The sequence below is a fragment of the Phascolarctos cinereus genome, unplaced genomic scaffold, assembly GCF_003287225.1.
Source record: "Phascolarctos cinereus isolate Bilbo 61053 unplaced genomic scaffold, phaCin_HiC Scaffold_5;HRSCAF=322, whole genome shotgun sequence".
NCBI lineage: Eukaryota > Metazoa > Chordata > Mammalia > Diprotodontia > Phascolarctidae > Phascolarctos > Phascolarctos cinereus.
In genome coordinates this window covers 346,617,122-346,635,493 of record NW_027555958.1, presented here as the reverse complement: position 1 = coordinate 346,635,493, position 18,372 = coordinate 346,617,122, and positions in this window count along the sequence as shown.

The following is an 18,372-nucleotide window of genomic DNA, read 5'->3' as shown; positions in this document are numbered from 1 at the left end:
TTAGGCATAGTTCTAAATTGCTTTCCAGAATGGTTGGATCAGTTCACAACTCCATCAATAGTGCATCAGTGTTCCAATTTTTCTGTACCACCTCCAACATTTGTAATTTTCCTTTTCTGTCATATTAGCCAATCTGAAAGATGTGAGGTGGTACCCTTAGATTGTTTTGATTTGCATTTCTCAAATCAATAATGGTTTAGAACATTATTTTTATAACTATTGATAGCTTTAATGTCTTTATCTGAAAACTATTCATATTCTTTGACCATTTATCAATTGAGGAATGACTTATATTCTTATAAATTTGACTCAGTTCTCTATATATTTGAGATATAAGGCCTTTATCAGAGAAATTTACTATAGCCCCTACCTCCAACACAGTTTTCTGCCTTCCTCCTAATATTGGCTGCATTAGCTTTGTTTGTGCAAATCCCTTTTAATTTAATGTAATCAAAACAAACCATTTTATATCACATAGTGCTCTCTAACTCTTATTTGGTCCTAAATTCTTCTCTTCTCTATAGATCTGACAGGTAGCTTATTCTGTGCTTCCCTAATTTGCTTATGATATCACCCTTTATGTCTAAATCATGTATCCATTTTGACCTTATCTTGGTATATGGTGTGAGATGTTGGCCTATGCCTAATTTCTGTCAAACTCCTTTCCATTTTCCCAGTAATTTTTGTGAAATAATGAGTTCTTGTCCCCAAAGCTCAGATCTTTGGGTTTATCAGATTATTGTGTTTTTTTTTTTACTACTGTGCATTATGCACCCAAGCTATTCATTTATCTACCACTCTTTTTTCTCAACCTGTACCACATTGTCTTGATCATTACTATCAAGACAAGTTTTTAAGGAAACAAAGGATTCTAAGAGGTGGAGGTTAAACGGGAGTACATTATAGGCATGGGTTGAGGCCAGTTCAAAGGCATGGAGATAGGAGATTGTGTGAAGAACAGTAAGAAGGCCAGTTTGGTTGGATCGTAGAGTACTTAAAAACCATATAATAAGGTTGAAAAGGTAGGTGGAGGCCAAGTTGTGGGGGCATTTACATGGCAAGCAAAGGAATTTCCAAGGAGTTGATGATACAGTATATGGAGTGTTAGACTCAGACTCAGGCAGACCTGAATTTGAATCCTACCTCAGATACTTAGTAGCTGTGTGACCCTGGGCAAATCACTTAAACTCTCTGTGCCTTAATTTCCTCATATGTAGCATGAAAGAGTTGGTCTCTAGAGTTCCTTCCAGCTCTAAATCTGTGATACTGTAATCCAAGTGGCAATAGGGAGCCATTGGAGTTTATTGAGTAGGGGAGTGGTACAGTCAGACTTGCACTTTAGGAAAATGATTTTGTCATTTTCTGTATGGAGGATAGACTGGAAAGGGGAGACACCAGAAGAATTAGAAAGCTATTAAAGTAGTGCAGGAGAAAGGTGACAAATAGAGAGAAAGGGACAGATGCAAGGGATATCATGGATATCAACAAAGTTTGACAACTGATTGGATATGGGAGTAGGTTGAGAGAAAGAGGAGTTGAGGGTGAGTGAGATTGAGAACCTTGGTGCCTGGAAAGATGGTGGTGGCCTTAGGAGAAATAGAAGGGAGGAATTATTGTAGAGAAGGAACCCACCTTCCTCACCATACCAATCCACTCCAATCCAATAGTTGTTTATTAAGTATCTACTATGTGCCAGGCTCTGTGCTAAGTGCTGGGGATATAATTAACAAAAAGAAAAATAGTCCATACCCTCAAGAAGCTTACAATCTAATAGGGGGAGAAAACACATAAAAAGAGGCATGAAAGCAGAGAGGAACATTATAGGGGATGGGATACCAGGACCCAGTGTGGAGATGATAGTTGCTGCCAAAATTGGGGTAAAGAGAGGAAAGTTCAGGAACCCTGAGGGTGATAGTCCTCTCCCGCACACACATAGCCCAGACTACCCATCCTGCTTCTAGCCCAGCCTCACAGCTATTTTCTGGGGAGCCAATTCCTGTGGACAAAGAGACCAACCATCCCCACCAAATGCTACTTACAGGGCAAGCAGGCTAGCCAAGGTGAAGCAACAAGGCACAGGTCAAACCACCACCATTTTGACTACCATATTCCTCAAGACCCTGATGGAGACAGTCCAGGAACCTGAACCCAAGAGTCTTTGGAATAGCCATTCCAGCCTAGTATCAAATGATTTAATACCAAAAACTGATATTATTTTATCAGTGGAAAAGATATGAAAAAGGAATTACTATATGATATGCTGCTGTACCCTAAGGACCATGGGAACTTTCCCAAAGACTTAACATCTGAAACCTTCCCTGTATGTTGTCTCTCCCATTAGCATATGAGTTTTTTGAGATCAGACACTGTCTTACTTTCCTGTTTGTATTCCCAGCACTTAGCACAGTGCTTTGTACACAATAAAAGCTTAATAAACACTTTGCTCATTCATTCATTTAAGTATTCGGAGTTTCATAAAATGTAATGCAAAGCAAGAGAAGAGAATCATCAAGAAAGTTATCTTGGGCTGTTCTGCACTTTGAGCTAAAGGTGGCACCAGTATGTTTTACAGAGCAGTCTCTGCTCTATGGGAAACTCTGGCCCTGATATTTTTATTCCTCCCTTTCTTTCCTTCTACCACCTGGTCCCCAAAGACACATACAGGCATACACATATAGATCCAAATGGGCCCGTATGATTTAAATCATCCTGGGCAGCTCCGCTTTTATGTGGGATCAGCATACCAGGCTGTTTTTTATTCTGGAAAGCTAAATAAAACCCCACTCATTTCATCCATCCAACTGAGCTTACTGTCTCCCATAACTGCTTTGATATTAGGGGAAATAAAACAAGTAGGGCCATTTACAACATGAGGCCAGCTCTGGGTGTTAATCTTTCAGGAAGTCAAGCATCAGGGTTATGGTGATGACTCCAGTGACAACAGCACGGTGGAGTATTAGGGTATCTGAAGGATGGAGCTCACACTGTGCCTCTCAGATGGCTGCCTGCCACTAATTTATTACTCAGCTCCCAAAGCTGAATTCTGGAATTTAACACAGGACTGACCTATTTCTCTTCCTCTCACTAGAAAGGGTATTTGAAATGGACATCTCTGGATTCCTTGCATTGGCAGGAACTAGGTAAATGCTCCAATTATAATTAGAGAATAAGAGGAAAATGGCAATATTGTAGAACCAAGGGCTCTCTCTTGGGTGGAAACTATTTGGTTGGAGGTGCTGCCTGCCTAATTCTCACCTTCACTATCTTTTGGCGGTCAGTCCCCAAGAAAATTTCAATCTCACAGCAACACAAGTTTTACACAAAGGTAAGGGCACTATCAGGCCATTTTTCTTTTCATTGCAGTTTACATTTTCTTCGGCTCTATAAATCCTATTGCATTTATTAAACACTTACGCTGGAAGCTTGTCTTCCCTGAAAAGTTACATATTAGGATCTCCAAGATACTAACAATGAGAGTTAGTAGGAGTTGTGATTGATTCTAAGCTGCCTTCCACCAGGGTGGGGAGGGCACCAACAGCCTCAGAGGTCCAAAATATTATGGAATTGAAACAGATTTACCTTGTTACATATATTTAAAAAGAAAAGAGAGCTACACATCATAGAGATTTGTAGGTTCACCAATATCTAACATTATCTAGTCCTTTAAGATTGTTACAGCTATTTACATATATATATATATATCCTCATAAAAACCATGTGAGGCAAGTATTATTGTTATCTCTATTTTTACAGATGAGGAAACTGAGACCAAAAAAGGTTAAGTGACTGCATGAAAATCTAGAGCTAGATCTGTGTCTAGAAAATGTCTGAGGCTAGATTTGAATTGATGTTTTTCTGAGTCCAAGACCAATGAAAGGTTGATCCATTACACCACCTAGACGTCATATTTTGGTCTATTATCATATGAACGTGAATGTCTATTCTATCTGGTGTTAAGTCCACAACAAAAATAAAGTAAAACAAAACATAAGTTAATCTTTAAAGATTCACTAATAATGATAATAAGTAACATTTATATAGTGCTTAGTATGTGCCAGGTTATGCTAAGCACTTACCAATATCTCATTTGATCCTCATAGCAACCCTTGGAAAAAGGTGCTATTAGCCCCATTTCACAGACAAGGAAACTGAGGCAAATACAGGGTAAGTGACTTACCCATAGTCACACAGCTAGCAAATATCTGAGGCTGGGTTTGAACTCAGTCTAATCCCTTCTTATTACAGGCTTAGGAAATTGATGAAGGGCTGCTCAGCTGGATGAGAATATATCTTATTGTCAAAAACAGATGTGTGTATGATGGGTGTGTCCATGACCATTGGCATGTTATTGAGAGGTTTAAAGTCTTCTTCTGAGAAGGCCCTGGTGACCAGGCTGCCTCCATGATGAACTGGTTGGCTCTGACTCTGGGATGAGGAGCATCCTCTTTGGGCTGGTCTAAAAAGGGCCCTTTGCCCTTTTCTGTCTTTCTTCTGGAAAGATTCTGAGAGCCCATTAGCTGTGGTGGTGGTAGAGGTGTGTGTGTGTGTGTGTGTGTGTATGTGTGTTCCTCCCCCTTCTATCAAATGCCACCAAGAGCCATTGCTGACTGCTCTCTTGTGGCAGAAGCACATGAGGAAAGCCCACACATGCTCCTTCACATGGCTCAAGGGGTCATCTTTCTAAACAATGTCTTTCCTGAACCCTAGATTCTTAGAAGAGAGGAAATTTGCTGGGCAGCGGGATCCTAGAATCTAATCTTCTAGCAATATAAAGGAGATTTCTTGTATAAAGCCATCCTCAAAGGTGATGCCAAATTTTAAAGCTGAGAGTGAGGCAGCTAGGTAGAGTAATAGATAATGGATAGAGTTCTAGATTTGGAGTCAGGAAGTCCTGAGTTCAAATCCTGCCTCAGACACTTACTTCCAGTTCTACCCTCACTAAGCCAGCTAGATGGCATAGTGGATAGACCTCCAGGCCTAGAGTCAGGAAGTCTTGAGTTCAAATCCAGCCTCAGAAACTTACTAGCTGTATGGCCCTGGGCAAGTCACTTAACCTCTGTTTGCCCTAATCCACTGAAGGAAATGGCAAAGTACTCCCATATTTTTGCCAATAAAACCCGACCCCATGGGGTGACTGAATGACTGAACACCTATTAGGAGAAGGAGAATTCAGTGCAATTATTGGCAAGAGAAGAGGATCATGCATGCAGCATAGGTCCTGGGAGGAACATTGCCAAGAAGTTCCCATTCTAATGGGGGACACAACATACAATACGAGGCAGCTGGTGGTACAGTGAGTAGAGGGTTGGACCTGGAGTCAGGAAGACCTGAGCTCAAATCTGGCCATGGACACTTACTGGTTAATGGATGTTAGACAGCTCTGTCTCAGTTTCCCCATCTCTAAGATGGGGATGATAATAGCACCTAACTCACAGGTTTGTTGTGAGGACCAAATGAGATAATATTTGCAAAGTGCTTAGCACAGCACCTAGCATATAGTAGTTTATTTTGTTTTTGTTTTTTTTTTTCTTTTGGCTAGGCAATGGGGTTAAGTGACTTGCCCAGAGTCACACAGCTAGTAAGTGTTATGTGTCTGAGTCCAGATTTGAACTCAGGTCCTCCTGAATCCAGGGCCGGTCCTCTATCCACTGCACCACCTAGCTGCCCCTATCTAGCAGTTTAATAAATGCTTATTCCATTCCATGCCAATAGTCTGTTAACTCTGTCAGAAAAGGAAATGAGAAGTTTGTCATGACTGGTTTTTAATGGCTCCGAGCTGGTTCTTTGTATTTATTGCTTTCTTTTCTAGATGTTTGCATAACTTTAATAATGCATTCTAGAATTTTATCAGAAACAAGAGCCTCAGCTCATTCTGAACATGCTTGCAGGACAATGTCATGATTTTCTATTCCTCTTCTGCTAATTGCCTTTACTTTCATCTTCTGTACATGTCTTTTGAAAATCCAGGAGTTCCTGGGGACATCCACATCTGTGTCTGTAGACAACCTCTGTTGTCATTCAATAAGTGTTTGTTAAGTACCTACTGTGTGCTCAGCACTATGCCAGGTGCTGGCACTACAAATCAAAAAGTGAGATAATCCTTGTCTTTCAGGAACTTACAATATGTGCATAGATAAGTAAACACAAAATATATGCATATAGAGAGGTGTCAAAAACTAATCAGGGCTTTTAAGGGAATAGGGGAAACCCAGAGTATATTATTTTCTTTTTTTCTTTTTAATTTTTTTATTAATTTATTTTTAGTTTTTAACATTCATTTCCATAAGCTTTTGAGTTTTAAATTTTCTCCCTCTTCTTCCCCACCCCCCTTTCCAAAACAGTGTGCAATCTGATATAGGCTCTACATATAAATTCCTATTAAAGATATTTTCACATTAGTCAGGTTGTAAAGAAGAATTAGAACCAACAGGAGGAACCACAAGAAAGAGGAAACAAAACAAAACAGAAGGAAAAAAAAGAGCAAATAGTATGCTTCGATCTGTATTACAACTCCATAGTTCTTTCTCTGGATGTGGATAGCATTTTTCATCATGAGACTTTTGGAGATGTCCTAGATCCTTGCATTGCTGAGAAGGGCTAAATCTATCAAAGTTAGTGTGTATTATTTCAATGATTATAATGGAAATAACAAAGAAGGAACTTAGATTTTTTGTAATGAATTTTTTTACCAGCCTAACTAGATTGGAACAAACTACTACACCCTACTACAAAGGGTGATGATTGTGTTTGAGAATATGTGATATGTGTCACTGTGGGGGAGGAGGAGAAGAACTTGATTCATTTGGTCCTAGAAAAAACCTTTGATTTATTTCTTCATGAGATGGTATGGCCAAATAAAATTTGACACCTGGTGAGGAACCTGTTTTTCTACTTCATTGGAATTACTTCTCTTTGGGTTTTCAAAATTTCATTCTCGAGAGTTTTCCATTCCTTTTGAGACGAAAGGGACTTTAATAGACTCCTGGAATTTTTCCTGGACCTTTTGAAATATTTTTTATCAGGAATTCTAAGTTGGAAGGGTCCCTTTACCCACAAGGTTCTCATCATTTCCATCCCAACAACTAGTTTCCTCACATTAGTGAGGGTCCCCTTCAGAGGTTCATATATCTCTTGAAGGAAGAAATCATCTTTAAGGCAAATTGAGAAATTTTTAGCCACTGTCCTTTAGACAGAAAGAGCTACAGACAATTGAAGTCCTCAATCACAACTATATCATATCCTCATGCTAGGTTTGTGATTTGTTTCTTAGATTCTCATTCATTTCCACTGATCTTTACCCTGATGGTCTTCAAGATGGTTCCCCCATCTCCTCGTTCCCCAGACCCTTGGTTTCCTTAGATGACTATTATTCCTAATAGACAATACTTTCCACTGCCCCCCCATCCCACTTTGTTTACCTTCGAGCTTATCTAATGCAACCTCTTTATTTTTTACAGTTGGTCCTAAGAGAACAGATTTTAGTTTGTTGCCAAGCCAGTAAAATCTCAAAGTCCTTTGATCTTAGTAGGATTTGTCTGAGTTTTCGGTCCCTTTGGCAGTGCTTTCAAGGATGCCATTATAATCCAATAAAACCAAATTATAGGAGTATAAATCCAATAAATACCAGATATAGGATTATAAAGATAGAAACAGAACAAAAGAAGAATGTGTTTCTGAGAGTAAGAATAGGTAACGTTCTAGAATTGATTCCTCAATAGGAATCCTTAAGCCAATTAGATATTTAAGAGGACAGCACTAGGTCATTCAACTATATAGTCTAAAATAATGTTAAATGTCTAATGCATCTATGTTGTTGTTAGTCATATCAGTTGTGTCCAACTCTTTGTGACCCCATTTGGGGCTTTCTTGGCAAATATCCTGGAATGGATTTGTCATTTCCTTCTCTAGCTCATTTTATAGTTGAGGAAACTGAGGCAAACAGGGCTAAGTGACTTGCCCAGTAACTTAAAACTAGTAAGTGTCTGAGGCCAGATTTGAACTGTGGAAGATTAGTCTTCTTGATTCTGGACCGCGTACTCTATGTACTGAGACACCTAGCTGCCCCAATGCATCAATAGGTACACTTTAGACTCATGACCTTAGGATCAGAGCCAGAAATGACCTTAAGTGTCATCTAGTCCAACTCCTTCATTAGAAGGATAAGGAACCTGACAATAAAGGTTAAGGATTTACCTAAGGCCATGTAGTTAGTAACGTGCAGGGCCAAAAATTAAAATCCAAGATCTCTGATTTCAGTGATCTTTTTATTACATCATTTTTACCAATGTCTGTAATACCGTAAAAGCTCTATCTCAGAATTGTAGCTCTGGGTTTATGTGGAGTTCAATAGAGGGAATTTTTGATAAATCACTCTCTTCTGTTCTTGTCACGACCTAGATTTGCCTTAGGAAAGAGCAGTATTTATTTGGTTTATTTTCCCCTTACCCAAGTCTTCTTCTGGGAATATCAAGTTATGGCTTGTGTTTAGGTCCCTATAGAAAAGATAAAGGGCCCTCAGCTTTTGTGCAAACATTCAGGATAACAAGTCTCAGATTATAGGCCAAACTTTATCCTGCCCAGAAGTAAATACAGAGGACTCACATCTACACCCAGAAACAGCCAAGACAATTCTCTTCCAAACTGGCCTTCTCTCTGTTCTTCACACAGGGCACTCTATTGGCTATCCCACACAGCTTGCTGCTATGTGGCACAGTAGACAGAGCAGGGGACCTGTAGTTAGCAATACCTGAGTTAAATCTCACCTTAGACACTTACCGGTTGTGTGTGACCCTATGCATGTCACTTAACCTCTGTCTGCCTCAGTTTCTTCTTCGGTAAAATGAGGATAATAATAGTACTCATCTCCCAGGCTTGTTGTGAGGATCAAATGAGATAATAATGCTTTGTAAACCCTAAAGTAGTATATAAATGCTAGTTATCATCACTACCACCACCATCATCATCATTATTAATAACCAGACTCATAACAATGGTGAAGCAAATTCAAAGCTGGGAGTCATAGAAAAATGTATGAAATGTACATGTACTATCCCAAGTACATGAGAGAGCAATTTTATATTCTTGCTTCAGATGCAAAATTAACTGGTTATAGCACTGGTATTAGCAAGGAGATTGTGAAATAACAGTGTCATGGGCAGTGGTACAAAAGGTAGGCTTATAGAGAATCTGATAGTTCCAAATCTGTTCATGTCAAATTGTTGCTAAATGTTACAAGATGATGATGTACCGAGCTATCCATCATATCCATTCATTTTTCATATTTATAACTGATTGGCTGAGTAGACAGTAACTATACTATTTGTTTCTCTTAGTTTTTTTGTCCACAAATCCAACGAACACAATGGGAATAACCCCCATTAATCAATATGACTATAAGGCACTTGACCAATCTAAAGTACCATATAATTGCTTATTTGTGACTAAAAGAGGCTGAAAAAAAAAAGAATGATCTTAATGTTCAAAACTACCATCAAAGTTAATATGGCTCTTACTCGGCTAAGTTCATATCCAGGAACTTCAATAACTGAGAGTGATTTTTCTAGAAATATGTTTTCCTCTTCTTCCTCAACAAACAACCCATAGATCACAAAGTTTCTGTGAATGCAGCTGTCTTCTCCTCAGAGACCCTGAAGAGAGAGCTCACCATGTGCCAGCCCCTAAGGTTGCAATGCTGTGCCATCTGTTGGTCCCAGACCCAATGAGGCAGAGCCACATTCCCAAAGAAAACACATGAACTTATAATGGGGCTGAGCTCCCTCCTGGAGCATGGTAGGAGAATGGGGAAAAAAATCCTTAAGGCTGATGTGATAAGCTTAAGTAGAAGAGCTCCAATCGCCTTCTAAAACCCTTTTGCAACCCATTGACCAGAATCTGAAATCTCCAGTAATCAGAATTGTCTTCTTTGTATTTTATGGGACCAATCCATAAAACGTAATTGTTTCTGGGAGAAGTAACACTTTCAGTTACTTAAACCTCAGCAAGAAAGAAGGATCAGCTGGTAGTGTTTTTTTTTTGTGGGGTGGGGTGAGGGTGGGGATAAAAACAGAGGGAATTAATTGACTCAGGTGAGAATGAATGTATTTTGAAGGGAGTATAGAAAGGGAGGTGGTGCCAAAGAAAAATATTGTAGTTTTTCTTGGGACTAGGACTGACCCTGTCTCATTTTAATATAGAGGGAAGAATACTCGATTTGGAATCAAAACCACCTGAATTCAAATCCTGGTTCTGCCTGTGTGACATTGGAAAAGTCACTCAACTTCTCTCAATCTCAGTGTCCTAATCTATAAAATAAGGTAGCTGGACCAGATGGCCGTTGAGGTTGCTTCTAGCTCTAGACCTATATATCTATAATCCAAGAGATTATTGATTATTGTCCCCACCATGATCAGTTCAAGATGAGCAGAGTCAAGAGCCTTAAAATTTCTGCTTGTAGCATTGGAGAATACCCAGCTGAGAAAACTGATGAGTGATTAAGAGTAATCAATAAGACCTGAGATAGAAACCCTCTTGGAAAAACAGAGAATGGTGCAATTAGGACATAGTTAGACTTAGCAAAATGTCAACCAGGGTTGTTGGAAGACTAGAGGCAAAGGGGCATGATTGGAGGTAAGAAAGAGAGCACTGGACCTGGAGTCAGGAAGACTTGAGGCTAAATCTAGCCTCAGACACTTACTGTATGTGTGACCCTGGGTAAGTCACTTAACCTCAGTTTCCTTATCTTAAAATAGGGATAGTAATACTCCTTCCAGAGTTATTGTGAAGATGACTTTGTGCAGCTCTACTTAAGTCCAAATCACTTGAAAGTCAAGACATCACCCTTGTGATGTCATTGGTCCTCTTGAGAACAAAGGATGAACAACATTTCCCCACACCTCACAATTCATTGGTACTAGAAGGGAATTGGTATACTACTCCTTGTTCCCCATTGACACTTTGAGACTCTGTATCACCAACACTCAGCAATTTCTTTTTTGAAGTCTATTTTTTAAAAATTCCCAAATACATATAAAAATAATTTAAAAACATTTTTAAAAGTTTTGAGTCCCAAATTCTATCTCTTCCTTCTTCCCCTCCCCCCTTCCTGAGATGGCAAGCAATCCGATATGGGTTATACATGTGCAATCATATAAAACATTTCCATGTTAGTCATTTTGTACAAGAAGACTCACAAAAAGAGAATGAAAGAAAAAGAAAGTGAAAAAGCAAGCTTCAGTCTGTATTAAGGCAATCAATGTGAATTCTTTCTCTGGAAGCAGATAGCATGCTTTACCATGAGTCCTTTGGGATTGTCTTGGATCATTGTATTGCTGAAAATAGCTAAGTTTCATAGTTCATCATACAATATTGTTGTTACCATATACAATGTTCTGGTTCTGCTCATTTCACTTTGCATCATTTCATGTAAGTATTTTTGAAGTTTATTCAACCAACATTTTCTACACAATCAACATCATGGTGGCTTTCACATACTGGCCCCTAGGTCATTCTTCCTTTTTTTTTTTTAATCAGAGAGTTCAGAACCTGGCTCACCAGCTTATTTTTATTCCAACTCTTTCCCACGTACTCGGGAACTTTAGCATCAACAGTGATGCTTCTTCAAACTTCTTAACCTTGAAGTATCTCATGACTTTCACTACACCTCAGTCACACACAGGGATGATAAGAACCTGGATCTCACCACAAACCACAAGTGTTTTGTGTTCTTTATGAGAAAATCTGGCACTCTTCTGTCTGACCGTAATATCTCAAGCATTCCATTTCTTTCTATGCCTCATACCTCCTAAAACTATCCTTCTCTCTTATCTAGACCTTTAATCTCTTTTATTCTCAGTACTTTCTCAAGCCACTGATCATGCTCTGATTTAATTTTCCCTTTTGTAATCTTGACTCTACAGTTAGTCATTCCAACTTTACATGTTCTCTACTCTCAACTTCCTTGCCCCCTTGTTCTATTTGCCCCTCATCTCTTGCCAGACTTCAACTTCGTATGCTGTTCCTGCTTAAAGTTGCTGAATGGAGCTGGAGGAAGACACCCAACCATGCTGATTATTATAAACTTCAAATTAATATTATCCAACTTCAACTAGACCCTCACTGAAGCAAGGCAGCTTTTTTATTTGTTCCCAATTGATTCCCTATCTCATTCCCTACAAAAGCTATTCCAAACTTCTTCCCCCTTTAAACTTCCATACTTCCACCTCCCTCTTTCTGCTGACATTGCCTTTTATGTTATTGAGAAAATTGAGATAATTCAATGAGCTCCTTCTCCCATTCTCTTCATCTCAAAACCCCTTAACATCACCCTCCATTCTTGTCTCATTTTCCCCAGTCTCTGACAGTGAGATTGGCCTTTTCTTTGCCAAGGTTAATCCCTCTACATGTGTGCTTGAGCGTATCCATACATCACCTCCAGAAGATTTTAATGGCAATCACTCCCCTCCCCCAAATCTTTGTCCTCTCCCTAGCTACTGGTTCCTTCCCTACTGCCTTCAGTCTTGTCCAATTCTCCTTTATCCCTAAAAAACTTCATTAAATCCGACCATCTCCTCAAGTCATCATCCTAGATCATTCTTCCCTTTTTCCAGTCAAACATCTAGAAAGGTCTATCTCTACTCACTACATTTACTTCTTTTCCTCTCATTTACTCCTGTTTTTTTTTTTTCAGTCTGGCTTCTGACTTTGTTGCTCAACTGAAAGTATTCCCTCCAATGATCTCTTAATTGACATGTTTTTTCCTCAGTCATCTTCCCTCTCCATCAGTTGCTTTGGACACTGTTGACCATCTCCCCTTCTGTATTCTCTATCCTCTCTAGTTTTTTGTAACACTAATTTCTCCTAATTCTTCTCTTATATGATCTGTCTAGTTACTTTTCAGCTTCTTTATTAGGTCCCCTGTGTTATTCCCTAAAGTTCTGCCCAAACCTTCTTCTCTTTCTTCACTCTAAGCAAACATCATCAGCATCTGTGGGTTTAACTATCATCTCAATGCATATGACCCTAAATTTATGTATAAAGCTCTCATCTCTTCAGTCTCCTTATCTGTGTAAAAGGGATAATGATAATTGCCCTACATACTTATTGTGAGGAGAATACTTTACAAACACTAAAGCAGATAAATCTTAGTAGTTATTATTATCTGTGGTTATAGAGTTCTAAGTAGGAGGGAAATGGTTATGGAGGTGAGGTAGGGTTTCCTTCTCAATTCCTAGAAATCAAACCAGCAGGCAGACTCTGCCTATTCATGAGACCAGCCAGCTTTGTTGATGGTGTTCTATTACCTGACCATGCTCAGTAATTAACACAACTGGATATATTTATCACTCTTTATTCAAAATGAGTTCAGAGAGCATTAATCAAATTTTTATTGCAGCAGAATTGTTTTGGGAATCAGACCCTCCTTATTTTTCCCCTTGATTAAATGTTTTACCTAATGAGGTTTCTTTTTATTTATTTTCCAGTGCAAAGCTGGGCTTAAACTATAGGGGAATTAGATTCTCTCCTGGCTGTACCATTTAGTAGTACGGTGGTAGTAGTGGTGTAGTGAACTTACCCAAGTTACTTACACTCACTGAGTCTCAGTTTCTCTAAAACAGGGATAATGATATCTGCCATGTTTATCTCATAGGATTGCTGTGAAGATTAAAGGACACTTTAAAAAACTATAGGATGCTATAGAAATAAATGTAAGGTATATTACTCAGCTTAATCTTAGATGGGCAGTGGGAGAAAGTATACATACATACACATATTATGTATATATGTATATGTGTGTATGTGTATATTTATATATATGTATGTACGTATGTATGTATGTATGTATGTATGTATGTATGTGTGTATATACATATACCCACACATTAGAGTGGGTTTTTTAATTACCCAATTCTAGATGGAAGGAAAAGTTATATAAAATACTGGACAGTATCTCACAGGCATCTAATGAAATTTTACTTCTAGAGTATTCAGCTTAGTTTATTCTGCAGACATTTCTTCTACCATGAAAGAAAGATGTTGTTTAGATTCAGAGCACACCCTCAGGGACAGATATGGCATGTGCCAGATAGGTCAAAGCACCTTAAATACTAATTTTCCTTAGACTCTTGTGGATTCTGAGCCCAGGAGTCCCAGGAATATTAGTGTCCGGTTTCATTGTTTTAAAGGAATTTCTAGTGAATTCTACAATGCACATGGGCATCAGTCAATGAGCATTTATTAAGTACTTACTAAGTGCACTCTGCTAAGCCCTGGGGATACAAAGAAAAAGCAAAAACAATTCTTACCCTCAAGGACTTTGCATTCTAGTCAGGGAGATGTATATGTATACGTATATGTATACGTATATGTATACGTATATGTATACGTATATGTATACGTATATATATACGTATATGTATATGTATGTGTATATTTATCTATACATACACACTTATATAGTATATATAATAGATGTATTATATATGTATGTATACACATATATGTGTATATGCATGTATACATATCCACACACATATGTACATATATGCATATCAGAACATACAAGATAAATATAGAATATATGGAAGGTAACTTTAAAGGGAATATGAGTAGTTGGGGAGTTGGGAAATGGAGTAGGGGAGGGAGTGTGAAAGGTCTTTGGGGCAGTGGATTTTGAGTTGAGTCTAAAAGGGAGCCATGGATTATGAGTCAGAGACTGGGAAGAAGAGCATTTTAGGCAAAGAAAATAGCCTTATTAATAGAAAATTAGAAAATAGCCAATACAAAGATATGGAGATAGGAGATAGTGCCCTTTAGGGACAACAGCAAATAGGCTGCTACGGCTGGATCATAGACTGTGTAGAGAGAAATAGAATGTAAGTAGATTGGAAAGGTAGGAAGGGACCAAGTTGTAAAGAGCTTTAAATGCCAAACAAATAATTAAAATTTCATCCTGGAGGTGACAAGGAACTACTAGAGTTTATTGAGTAGGAGATGACATTGTCAGATCTATGCTCTAGGTAGAAATCCCTTTGGCAGTTGAGTGGAAAATGGATTGGAGTAAGGAGGGATGAGACAGGGAGAGCCCTTTAAAAGCTGTTGTAATAGTTCAGGTGAGAGATGATTGAGAACCTGAGCTAAGGTTGTGTTATGGAGTAAAGAAAAAAGGCACCAATGTGAGAGATGTAGAAAAAAGAAATTACAAGATTTGGCAATTGATTGGATATATGAGGTGAACAAGAGAGAAGAGATGAGGGTAACACCAAGTTTACGAACCTGGGTGATTGGAAAGATGGTGGTTTCCTTGAGAAAAATGGAAAAGTTGGGAAGAGGAAAGGGTTTTGGAGAAAAGACAAAGAGTCTGTTTGGACACATTTAGCTGGATGCCTATAGGACATCCAACTTGAGGTGTCTAAAAGGCGGTTGGTGGAGCTCAGGAGAGAGCTAGCAATGCTAGATTTTAGATCTGGGAGTCACTTACATAGAAATGATAATTGAATCCATGGGAGATGATAAGATCATTGAGTGAGAGAATAAGGAGAGAAAAGAGAAGAGGGCCTAGGGCAGAGCCTGGGAAACACCTAAAATTAGTCTATGATGGGATGAAAATCTAGCACAAGAGACTGAGATGAAATGGTTAACAGGTAGGAGGAAAATAAAGAGAGCAGTTATGAAAACACAGAGGAGAGAATAGTCAGAAGGAAAAGATGGTCAACAGTGTCAAGAGTTCAAGAAGGATAAGGCTTGAGAAGTGATTAGATTTGGTAATTAAGAGATCATTAAGATTTCCATATCCAGTGGCTTAAGGGCAAGAGAGTCCATGTTAGAGTTAGATGCTGCCCCAGAGAGAAGAGGAGACCTGGCCCTTATTCCAGAAGCTATTCTAGTGACGGTAGCAGCTAAATTGCAAATACCACATCAAAGAACCATGGATTTTTAGAGCTAAGAGTGACCTTATAGCTTATCTCTTCTTATCTCTTCCCCTCACAGATGAAGAAACTGAGGCCTACGAATAAATGAATGAAGAAACATTTGATACCTGCTATGTGCCAAGCAATAGATATGCAGATCTAAAAAGTGATACAGTCCCAGACTTCAAACACCTTACATTCTCATGAGGGGAGACAATACATCTAGAAAATGGTAGCCAAGGAAGAGAGCTTTCCTATGGGCAATTGCAGGAATGGTGAGCATGAAGCATAGAATCCTATGAGCACAGAGTCATGAAACAGTCAGTCGTCATATAGTAATATAGATTTGATTACTCTAGGGAGTAGGCTGGATTGCGAGATGTCCTAAAATGTCTGGGGTAGATGGATCAAGAACATGATCAGGGACCAGCTAGATATAGTCAATGAGATGTTTCTATCTACTTATTTATCAGTCAAGGTCACTTCCAAAGCTGATTTCCAGGTTGTTAAATCATCCATGGAGGGAAGCCTGGTCTCTGGCCTGGAGGACAATATTATACTATGGGATAGCAGAGGTGGGGATGGGGCAAAAAAGCACATAACTAGGTCTCTGAGGTGAATGAAATTAAAGCACAGTTTCAGACCACGTATACACACACACATACATATGTGTGTATACATATGCGCATACATACATACATATATTACAGGTGTGTGTGTGTATATATATATATATATGTGTGTGTGTGTGTGTGTGTGTGTACACACACACACATACATGTGCAGTCCATATCCTAGAGATGTGCAGTGATTGCTTTCAGATCACACACTTCACCTTTTTGCAGAACTAAGACCAAAACCTAGATTTTCTGGCTGTCAGTTCAGAATTATTTCCCCTATATTCTGAAGACAGAGACAAGGAAGACCTTGCAAATCATTGAAATTTCTAGGTTAAAACATGGCTTTATAGACCATGAATGATACTCTCTTTATCTGTCTCCTTTCTTTGGCCCCAGCTGCCCTGCTTGATGACACCAGAATAGCTGAATAAATGGATTTATTCCACTGAATTGATTAATTAAAAAACTAAACTGAATTGACAACATTCACTTCTTTTAGTGTCCCCTCCTTCCCCACCTTTTTTTTTTTCCCTTCCTATTTTGCTAAGTCACTATGATGGCATCTGCCTCCAGTATCCTCAGGGCACTGTGGGAGTTGAATGCTGCCCCATGGTCTTCAGTGATCCCTTGGGAAGCATAGGGTGTTAACTGTATCTGCACTGGAGATTATGGCTTTCAAAAACAGAGCTCCTAGCAGCTGTCACTTTGAATGATGTGATAATTGGTGATAATAGTGATGATGATAACACTATAATCATGCTTTGTACTTCCTCTCTCATCTGGTAATCTCAAAATGATTTCTTCTTACCTGACATGGCGTGTCATTTATAATGAAACAAAAAGGCCAGATGTTGAGTTGTGGAGCCCTAAGTGGCAAAATGATGCAAAACACCCTGTTTACTTCGTCATCTCTAGCAGAGAGAGCTTCCTGTTTTTCATTGTATTATAAGCAGAAACCCCTAGTAAGTCTGAGTCTAGTAGGAGGAATGGGGAATCAAACCTTTCGGGCTTAGAGATCAGATGCTTTCACTCCTACCACAATGCCAGGGCAGGATCCATTTCTTGTTCAGTCATGCCCAACTCTTTGTGACCCTGTGGACCATAGAACACCAGGCCCTTCATTGATCTTTATAGCATTAGACTTTCCTTTTGTCACCAACACATCCACAGCTGAGCTTCCTTTTGGTTTTTGCCCAGCTGCTTCACTGTTCCTGGAGCTACCTGTAGTTGTCCTCCACTCTTCCCCAGTAAAGTGTTGGACACCTTCCAACCTGAGGAGCTTATCTTCTGATGTCATAGCTTTTAGCATTTTAATATTGTCCACTGGGTTTTCTTGGCAAAGATACTGGACAAGTTTGCCATTTCCTTCTCTAGTGGATCACCTTTTGTCAGAACTCTCCACTAATGGCAAAGCTCATAGTTTCATTGGGTTCTGCAAGTCCCTGTGCCATGACAAGGCAGTGATGTAGGAGGGGATCCAATAGTAGCCCATTACTCATAATTGACAGGTTGTTCACTAGAATTCACCAAATCATAGAATCTCAGAGCTTCAAGGGAGTTAGCTAGTGCAACCTCTTCTACATTATCACCAACAATTGGTCATTAAGCAATTGATTTAATATTGTCAGTGAGGGGGAATGCCCCCCCCCCAAGATAGCCTGTCCCACTTATGCATAGTTCTAATTTTTAGAAAGGGTTTCTTTAAAACAAGCTAATTTTTTCCTCTTTGTAACTTCTAATCATTATTTCTAGTTCTGCCCCTGGGGCTAAGAACAAATCTTAGCACAGTGCCTGGTACATAGTAGGTGCTTAATAAATGCTTGTTAACTGAGTGTTCTACAGATAAT